We start from the raw sequence: 9631 nt of genomic DNA, 5'->3' as shown, positions 1-9631 counted from the left end.
CCTCCCTGGTGATGGCCCCTCCCTTCCATTGGGTGTACTCCTCCCTTTTAGCTAGAAGACATTCCAGGATGCTTTTGGTGAGCCATGGGGGCTTTTGTGCCCTCCTACTCCCTTTGATCCATATTGGGATTACCTCCCTTTGGGCTTGGAGGATTGTCTCCTTAAGGAGCAACCACTCTTCCTGGACACCTGGCTCCCCTCCCCTCTGGAACCTCAGTGGTTCCCCAACTATTCTCCTTAGCTTATTGAAGTCTGCCCTCCTGAAATCTAGGGCTGCTGCCTTGCTGCAGGCCTTTGCCACCTTGTGCTTTATGGTGAATTCCAGCAAGTGATGATTACTGTTACCCAGGTGGTCGAGCACCCTCACCTCCCCCACCAGGTTGTCACCGGTGTCCAGCACCAGGTCCAACAAGGTGTCTCCCCTGGTGGGGCTGTGCACCTCCTGGGTTAGATGGAGGTCCTGCATTTTGGATAGGAATCTATGTGAGCAGTCAGACCTGGCTGACTGCTCTTCCCAGCAGATGTCTGGAAAGTTCAGGTCCCCCATGATGACCACGCCCTTTGACCTAACTACCTCCGTGAGCTGACTTAAGAATTCCTGGTCTAGCTCTTCTGCTTGGTTGGGAGGTCTGTAGTAGACCCCTACTGTTAAGTCTCTTTCTTCTCAACTGCCTTGTATTCTAACACAGAGCACTTCCATGTGCCCCTTCTCTGACTCTGTGCTACCTGGTGAGGATGTGTATTCCTCCTTAATGTAGAGCACCACACCCCAACCTTTCCTCCCTGTCCTGTCTCTCCTGTATAGCCTATAGCCCTTGATATTCACCGCCCAGTCATACGTTTGGTCCCATCACATTTCAGTGAGCCCCACTATGTCTGGATTGGTGTCAGCTAGGAGGAGGGTAAGTTCCTCCTGCTTGTTTCCCATACTACGAGCATTTGTGTAGAGGCTTTGAAGCCTGTTGTGGATGTGTGCACTGGCCCCCTAATCTCAGTACTGCCCAGGCCCCTGTTGCTTACCTGTGTATATGTTCCACTCGTCGGTCTAGGTTGCACTGTACTTGTGAGTGCTGCTTGGTTTAGCGGTCCAAGGCTTCCTCCTCCCTCGTCTTCCCCTTTCCCCGATGAGCCTAGTTTAAAGCCCACTGGAGGAGATCTGCCAACCTAGAAGAGAATACACGCTTACCTTTAGGGGAAAGGTGTGTTCCATCCCACCTGAGCATGTCTCTCGTTGTGAAGTGCAGCTTGTTGTCAAGGAAGCCAAAGCCCGGCTCAAGACACCATTCCCAAAGCCTCCAGTTGGTCTCTGTGATACATGTCTCATGCCGTCTTCCACATCGGTCACTGGTAGAACAGAAGAGAGTGCATCTATCTCCTTCAGCACACCCCCCAGAGTGTGGTAGTCCACCATCAGGTGATCAGGGCTTCTCTTGGCCGCATCATTAGTACCCACATGGATTAGGACCATGGGGTAGTAATTGATGGACTGGATCACGGCTTGGATCATCCCCATCACGTCATGAATCCAGGTAGGCATCATCATTATCACCATCATCATAATCAGTGCATCCCCTTTTCTCATTAGAAATTTTTATTACCAGAGAAGGAAATCATTGTGTTCCAATGCCTCTAAGACCCTGATCTTATTTTCAGTGAAGTAAAGCAGCAAAAGTCTCATTGACTTCACTGGTACATCCTCATATTGTGCAATCTAACATTTTAGAATTAATTCATCTCTCCATTATCCTTGCTATTTCTACCCTGGTTGTCTCCAAGTCTTTCAAACATTGATTCATTAACTCCAGGAATTACACTCTAAGTTTTGTTTAACTTGGCTCTTTGCCTGGCTAACCTTTTTGTAATTTGCCACTCCTGGTAAATATTTTGACTCTGTATGACAGACCTTTTTGTTATCTTGGATTTTATTTGTGTATATTAAAATATACTTTATAATTAAGTGGTAAGATTTTAGTACTCAGTGTTGTTCTGAAAGAGAAGCAGGATTTGTGAAGGAATTTTGAATAAACACAAGTTTGACAGGATTTGCAGTGACAGGTCTTAAAAAACAAAAAAATCACACACCTTACCCATTCATCAACTAATTTGGACAAATACAGGATTTGTTGCTGGAATCATAATAAAGTTCTTAATATATTTATAATGTTAAAAACTAAATTATGCTTCAGATTCATGAGTGTTGTGTATAATGGATTCAGTCTAGGAAATGAATCTGTGGCATCCAGCACCAGAGATCCACATTTCTACCACTCAAGCTCAGTTAATAACTCCATTGAATTCAAGTAATTCATTTTTATCCCCTATAATCACCAGCATGGTAAAATATGTGTAACACAAGTTGCAAGTTGCACAATCCATCTTTAGTTCCATTTTACAGATGGCAAACTGAGGAAGAGGTAGGTTTAATGATTTGTTCAAAGTTATGTAGCAAGTCAGTAGTAGACCAGAAATCTCAATTCCCATTCTTATGCTCCTACTTCTACATAACTCTCTCTCACAAGAAAAATTCTGAAATAGGGTTTTCACTTTTTTCAACTATAAACCTATCATTTTTTTCTGAAAAAAGCAGAGATGCAATCTGAAAAAAAGAAAGCTTTATATAATGAAGTTTTGTGGCCTAGTTTGGTGGCTGTATAAGACAGGGCTAGGAACAATGGTCTCAAGCTACAGCCAAGGATGTTTAGGTTGTAGATTAGGAGGAACTTTCTGATGATAAGGGTAGTCAAGAATCAGAACAAGAAACCTAAAGAAACTGTGAAATCTCCATCCTTGGAAATTTTCAAGAGCAGACTGGATAGACACTTGGATGGGATGGTTTAGTTTAGGGATGATCCTGCCTTGAGCAGGGGGCTGGAGTAGATGACCTCATGGTATCCTACTGGTTCTACTTTCCTATGATCCTAATGAAACAATACAAAGTATTTTCCAACTTTGTAAGTATACTTATTCTTCAAACAATGAGAAGGCACAATGAAAAGTTTGCAATTTTATAAGCAAGATGCAAAAAGACACTTATCAGTGTCTGGGCTTCTAGCTAGGCAGAATTGTTATTCTTTGATAACTGTTTTTCATACTGGTCTGTGTTATACATTTCTTAGTTTCACCAACTGGCATTTTGGAGAAGATACCCTTTCCAAAATTTTAAAAAACCAAACAACTAAACAGAAGCGCAAATATTTTTAAATTGGACAATTCATAGATTCATAGATTGCAAGGCTGGAAGGGACTGTGGAAGATCATCAGGTCCAGCACCCTTCACTAGGTAAGAAAGACTGTCACCAGCAAGGTGGCTGTCCAGTCTCCTTTTGAAGATTTCCAGGGTAGGTGATAGCACCACCTCTGGAGGGAGCTTATTCCACAGTCTGGACACACTAACTGTGAAAAAGTTTTTCCTAACGTAGAGCCTGAAAGAGTCTTCCAGGAGTTTGTGGCTATTACTCCTCATTTTCATCAAATTAAATGAACAGCTGTTCTCCAAGCCCTTGCTGTACTCTCCTGTTGTAGTAGTAAGCCATTACCAAGTCCCCTCTAAGCCTTCTCTTTTTCAGGCTGAAAAGTCCCAGGCCCCCCAGCCTCTCTTTGTATGGCTGCTCTAATCATATGGGTGACCCTTCTTTACACTTTCTCAAACTTTACCACCTTCTTGTTAGTGTGGTACCCAGATCTCGCCGCAGAACTCCAGATGCTGTCTAACCGATGTTGAGTAAGGCAGAAGAATCACTTTCTTAGTTTTTCTTGAGAAAAGTAGCTTTCACCAGGAGTGGGGTTTGAACCCACACAGACATACATCTATTAGATTTTAAGTCTAACACTTTAACCACTCAGCCACCTTGGTGTAAACACTTTACTATGCTGGTACAAAATTCAAAATGCAACTTGTCCATGCTTCCATACAGGTGGTTCAATTAATTGTGACACATCATCTCTGCAAATAAAGATTTGGGATAGAAATATAGAGCTTTAATTTGAACTTCTCTAGAAAGGAAACTAGGCCAACAGTCCATCATCAGCATTTCAGCTGTTTTTCTTTTGCATTCACTCTAGGAACTTTGTCATTAGGAACAGCTGGGATAACCAATATAAAGCCTCCATAGCTACTCTGTATTACAGCTCCATTTTTATTTTTTTGTGACTCCATTTTTAGCTCTAATTAGCAGAAGCCATATTTACACAGAAACTGTCAGTAGTGTAAGCTTGTACTGTATGAAATCACTATTAAGATCTTATAATTCTTTTTGTAATTTTAATTCATCTGTCAGTTTCTTTGTTACGTAAAATACTTGCTATGCGTCAACTAAACATAGGAGAATTTCAGTGCACTTAAATGTCAACATATAAACATGATCTTCCTAAAACTTCCTTTGGTGTCATCAGGATCCTGGTTCATCCTTCTCTTTCTTCAAAAGGGAAGTTAGTGATAGCTGCAGAAGTGTTTTTTCAATATGCAGAAAAAGTTAGCTTCTCTATCTGGAACTTTTTCAATGATAGTTGACTAGTGTTATGAACCCAAAATATACCAAAGAGGTTAAAAGAATTGTATCTAAAGAGTTAGTTCTTTTTTACTTTGTCATTAAGTCAGGTAATGAAATGAAAGACTTCCTTGTGATACTTTCCTCTGCATTCTGGTAATTCAGTTACTTAAACACAATATTCTGTAAAAGAGGCTTGTAGGTTATCCCTGATCTTAGATCAATCACTTTGCATGATATCTATATTGAGTCTTTTAACTCTTCCTTTAATTTGTCTTGTCTCAACCATTCCCTTCTGTCTCCTGCCTCCTCCTGCCCGCCTACCACTAGTTTGTTGTCGATCTATAATTTTGTACCTTGATTGGTGGAACTTATGTGGGGAGGGTACCTTAGTATTCTTTTTTACATTGCTAAAACCTGGTCAGAACAGCATTTATAACAAACAATTTAGTCTCAATTTTTTTATCTACAATCAAGATTGCTAGATTGTGAATTTCACCAACACATTTACACAGAGAGGAAAGGTTGGATTTGGGTGGGGGCATGGACCCCATTCACTTCACAGCCTGTTTCTCTCCCAGTTCCTAGCTTTCATCTGCTGTATTCACACACCCATAATTATATCTTTTTCATGCACCTTATCCTCAAAGCTATACAGGGCCCAATAAACAGAACACAGATTTGCAGCTGCCAGTTACTGGTCTAGCTGGAATAGCGGCTGTGGTCAAATGAAGGAGTGTGTAGTAAACCCACATGCTGGCTGTAGGCTTAGGGATGGATTTCACTTCCCCAGCCCTCTGCACCCCACCCATATAGAGTTTGAATACTCATGCTTTTTGTAGGTGGAGTAGATTTCCCCACCCTAATAGGCCTGAAAGTACAATCCTTTCTTATCGAGTCAGCAGAGTTCCAGCACCACAGTCTTAGACTTTTTTAAGCTCCTGAGCATTTTTTTCATCATTAGCAAATATGATGTTGGAAAAGATTTATGTCAGACTGACGTGGATTTTGCTAGGCTAGAGCTGTGCAACCCCTGCATGTCATCATGTTCTGCTAGAGCAAAGCAAACAACTGAACTGAACTTCCCAGAAACATGTAGAAAAGCTAGTGGGACGGGATCAGAAACATGAGACACTGATCATGATGCACTATTTTTATAGCTTTTCTCAGGTGCACACACCTTCCATCTCTATCTTCCATTTTCTAATATATTAAATTACAGCCAGTAACTAGCTCCCTATACTGCCCAGCCCTTTCCAAACGTATACTCCCCCCAGTGGCAGCCTGATGGCAAAGAAAAAAAAGAGAAAAGAAATTCAAGGCACACAGAGAAAGTCATGTACAACACTATCACTATTTATAAGTTATTTGCAAGGAAAAAAAATACATGGATGACCTTCCTGACCTTTCATTGAAATAAGACAGCTGTTTCCAAGGACTTCACAGGTACAGATCCCCATTAATTCCCAAAATCCTCTGAAGACAGAGGCAGCCAAGTTGCATAAGACTTTAAAACTCACTTGAAGTTTGTAAAAAACAGTTTGCATCCCTGTGTTCCTAAGTAACAGAGGTACTGTGAGGATTACTTCATTACTGTCTAAACTGCAGATAAATATTTGGAGAACTTTGCAAATACTAGGTAAGATAAGAATAGTTGTCAACAAATAAGCCCAGAGCAATCACAATTTAATTGATAAAGAATGACAACATAACTGAGTTCAGGTATTTTTTCCCTGTATTGTTTTACATATGCTCCATCAGATGGAATCTCTTCTACTAGCAACTGATGTCAAACAAATACCCAAACAACGTTGAACTTAACAAATGATTCCTTTTTTCTGCCAAGGTCAAAAAACTCTGAGAACCAAAGAGCCTTGTATATTGTTAAAATTACAGATCCCAAACTGTGAAGTTTAGGCTGGTTTCTACTTATAGCTCATTAACAATTTTTTAAAAAAATGCAGTAGTGTAAGTCCAAAACAATTTGGTGCTATTATTTTTAGCATTGTTTTTATGCTCACTATTTTAAGGGCACCCTGGGTCTGTACTAACACCAGTGTGAACACTAGTCTTCTAGACCACTAATGTATAACGCAATTAAAATGAAAACCCAGTAATTATCAAAGGAAATTAAGATATCTAAAAAATATGCCTCATGTTTCACTTCCCTCCTTTCCCTCAAAATACATTTCTCTTGAACTCTACTTTCTTCATCTGTATGTGACAAACTGTCTAACAGCAAATTTCCCAGAGACATTGGTGGGGTTATGATTATAAGACATTTTTTACCTGATTCTTTAGTTGTTAAATTTCACATATATCTGCAAGTCAATAAGGAAGCCACAATAGCATATCCTCGGCCACCCTAGGCTATACCTTAGTTTCCTCATCTGCGTCACTTGTATAGATGTATTTACACAGTGCACATACCACAGATCACTAACTGAGAAACCATCCGGTGATGCTGGCAGCTGAACCATCTGGAACCATTTTCCTGAAAATTAAGCAGTCTTTGAAATAAGATGCTAATATATTACAGTCATTAGGTTCATTTATTGACCAGTCAGTATAATTTGCCTCTCAATGTCTAAGCATACTTACAATTTAGACACCCACACAATAACCTAACTCCTCTACTGCATCAGGAAGGTCTGAGTAAACAGAACATCCTTGCCCCCATTATACCAAGGTCAATTCACTAGGGCTGACAGAAGGGAAATACATTCCAGAGACTGGGCCTTCACTGAAAACACTCTACTCACATCATAAATATATAAATCTATGATAGGCCCACTGCACCACCTCACATGGAAAGCAAAAGCAGAAAGAGGCACAATTTTAAAGGCAGCCAAGATCCAGATCCCAATGAATGTTCCCAACAAAAATATTCCTAGTTATAAAACAAACCAATTGAAAACAAATTCATTTTCACTGTTGAATTAAGGTGATTTTCAGGTGGTTCTTTAAATGATGTGGATAACCAGCTATCATAGGTAGCCACAAACCTACTGGGTGAATCTACACAAGCTGCCCACTACACAGTTGTTACTGCAGTCATTTAGTACTGCCATAACCAAGTACTAAATGACTGCACAGTAACCAATGTTATTGTGCAGTAGCATCCCAGCACGGTTGCCTAATGATGCTTACTGCACAGTAGCTCATTACTACTGTGCAGTAGTGTCATGTCATGATTCATGCCTGGTGACAGTCCACTGACAGCTAACAGAGCTATCATTCATAAAGTTAACATGAGCTGGGCATTCATTTAAAACCAAACATGAAAATATTATAAAGCAGATATGCACATATAATGTATATTACTTATACAGATGGATGTAAGTATTCCTATTCCCCCCTTTCCTTAGTATCTAACCCTTTCACAGCAATTAAAAAAATATACAAATCATCACACCCTGCTGCCATTTTAATCCCATTCTTAATTAAAAGACTTAATCTAGCCAGATGATGTATGTTTTAGAGTTCTCCAGGTTGGATTCCCATAGGGAATGGGTTGCAAAGTTTTAAGCCTTGTAGTAAAAAGGCTGTACTAAGTCAGCTTCAGTGAGTTCAGTTAAAATTTATGGATCAACAGCAGTGACCCAGCAGGCTTTACTTACCAGGAAAAGGTGTTCTACTTAAAAACTTGGTACCGTAACATTTTAGGGCTTTATGAATGCCATTCTAGCCAATTTATGTTTTCCTTAGAATCTACAAGGCAAGGAATGTATTTCTGTGTACAGTCCAGGATACATTATCAGCTTTTAATAAACAGCTGATGCTTTAAACTGTGCTCAGAAGTACTCCTTTTCAAAATGCCTTTGTCTGGGAAGGTTTCAGAATAAAGCATCCTGCATCTGTTTGGGAGATTGGACTAGAATGACCGTTGCAGTCCTTTTCAAACCTTGGGTTCAAAAGCTCTGTATTTTTCACAAGCTGAAATTTCCTACATTATTACAAAGACTATCCTAAACTGAGAGTTCAAAATTACAAAGGCTGGCTTCATCTATCATTTCACTTAAAGATTCTTCATATACTTTTCCTTTGTGTTGTCTTGGTTAAAAAGAGAAAAGAAGAAAAAAAGAGAGTACTGGATGTAGGGCAACAATGGTTTTCAGTCAAAAGTGTTGTTCAATCAATGGTGTAGAAACAGTAATGTAGTCCATACAAAAATGATCCCACATATACCTGCATAGAGTTCACCCAGTAAGTTCTGCTTACAGGTTTCTAACAAAAATTGTCATTACACATTAATTGGATGCTCTCAGGCAGATCTCCTCGAATTCCTGCCCGAGCAGCACAACAGAACTGTCAGTTCTTGCAAAGGGTTTTCTTCATTTGCAATGGTGACAGCATAAAAAATTCTGTGCCGAACAGGACAGAAGAATGACTGAGAGATGATGGGTAGTTCAGAATGACTTGATGGTTCTTTATTGCTCAGTTTAAATGGCGCACTTCAAAAATGTTTTCTGGAAATTTCTTGAAAGTGAAACTGTTTACACAACTGAATATGGACAGAGGTAGCTATGTTTAGGAACACTGTTTGAACGTTTTGGCTTTTAGTTAAATAAACAAATCATACAAGCATATATGGGATCACCCTGTCTGCATTCTAGTAAAAGAAATTCATAATGTTCTAGGTATGATGAGCAGTAAAATGACCTTAAAAGACTCAAAAACCATATTTTGACGCTATTATATCGCATTATTATAACAAGGACTTTTATTACTACCAAAATAAGTTATTCAAAACCAAAAATTTGGATAAAACTTAAGGAGTAGGAAAATGGATGCATAATGCAACATTCTTCATATTTTAAATAGAAGTGAACGTAAAAATTAAATGTCAATGGGAACACTTCCTAACATCTTATATTCCTTTTTTAACATATTTGCCATTGATTATATCCCAATAGAATATATGCACACTTTTGAAAATATAAACAAGTGCATTTTAAAACAAAATGGTCTGATTTCCTCCACTTGATGTCAAGACTTCTGTACAAGCAATGTCACCTTCAACCATGCTGTTCAAACACCAAAAATTAGGCACTGTCCATTCAAGACTACTTGTCCACCATCTTTCTTCCAAGAGGTTCCTCCAGAGAAGGGCCTTTTTAAAATATACCTCCTACATATAGTAT

At 39.4% G+C, this 9631-nt stretch overlaps 1 non-coding gene across 1 annotated transcript; it reads right to left on the bottom strand.

The window, feature by feature from the left end:
* Positions 1-3770: 3770 nt before the first annotated feature.
* On the bottom strand, positions 3771-3853 carry TRNAL-UAA. Its single transcript has one exon. It is a non-coding gene; the product is annotated as a tRNA-Leu (tRNA).
* Between the last annotated feature and the right edge of the window lie 5778 nt (positions 3854-9631).

Source organism: Crocodylus porosus, unplaced genomic scaffold (genome assembly GCF_001723895.1).
Source record: "Crocodylus porosus isolate Cpor-Errol unplaced genomic scaffold, CroPor_comp1, whole genome shotgun sequence".
NCBI lineage: Eukaryota > Metazoa > Chordata > Crocodylia > Crocodylidae > Crocodylus > Crocodylus porosus.
This window is presented reverse-complemented; position numbering and strand designations above follow the sequence as displayed.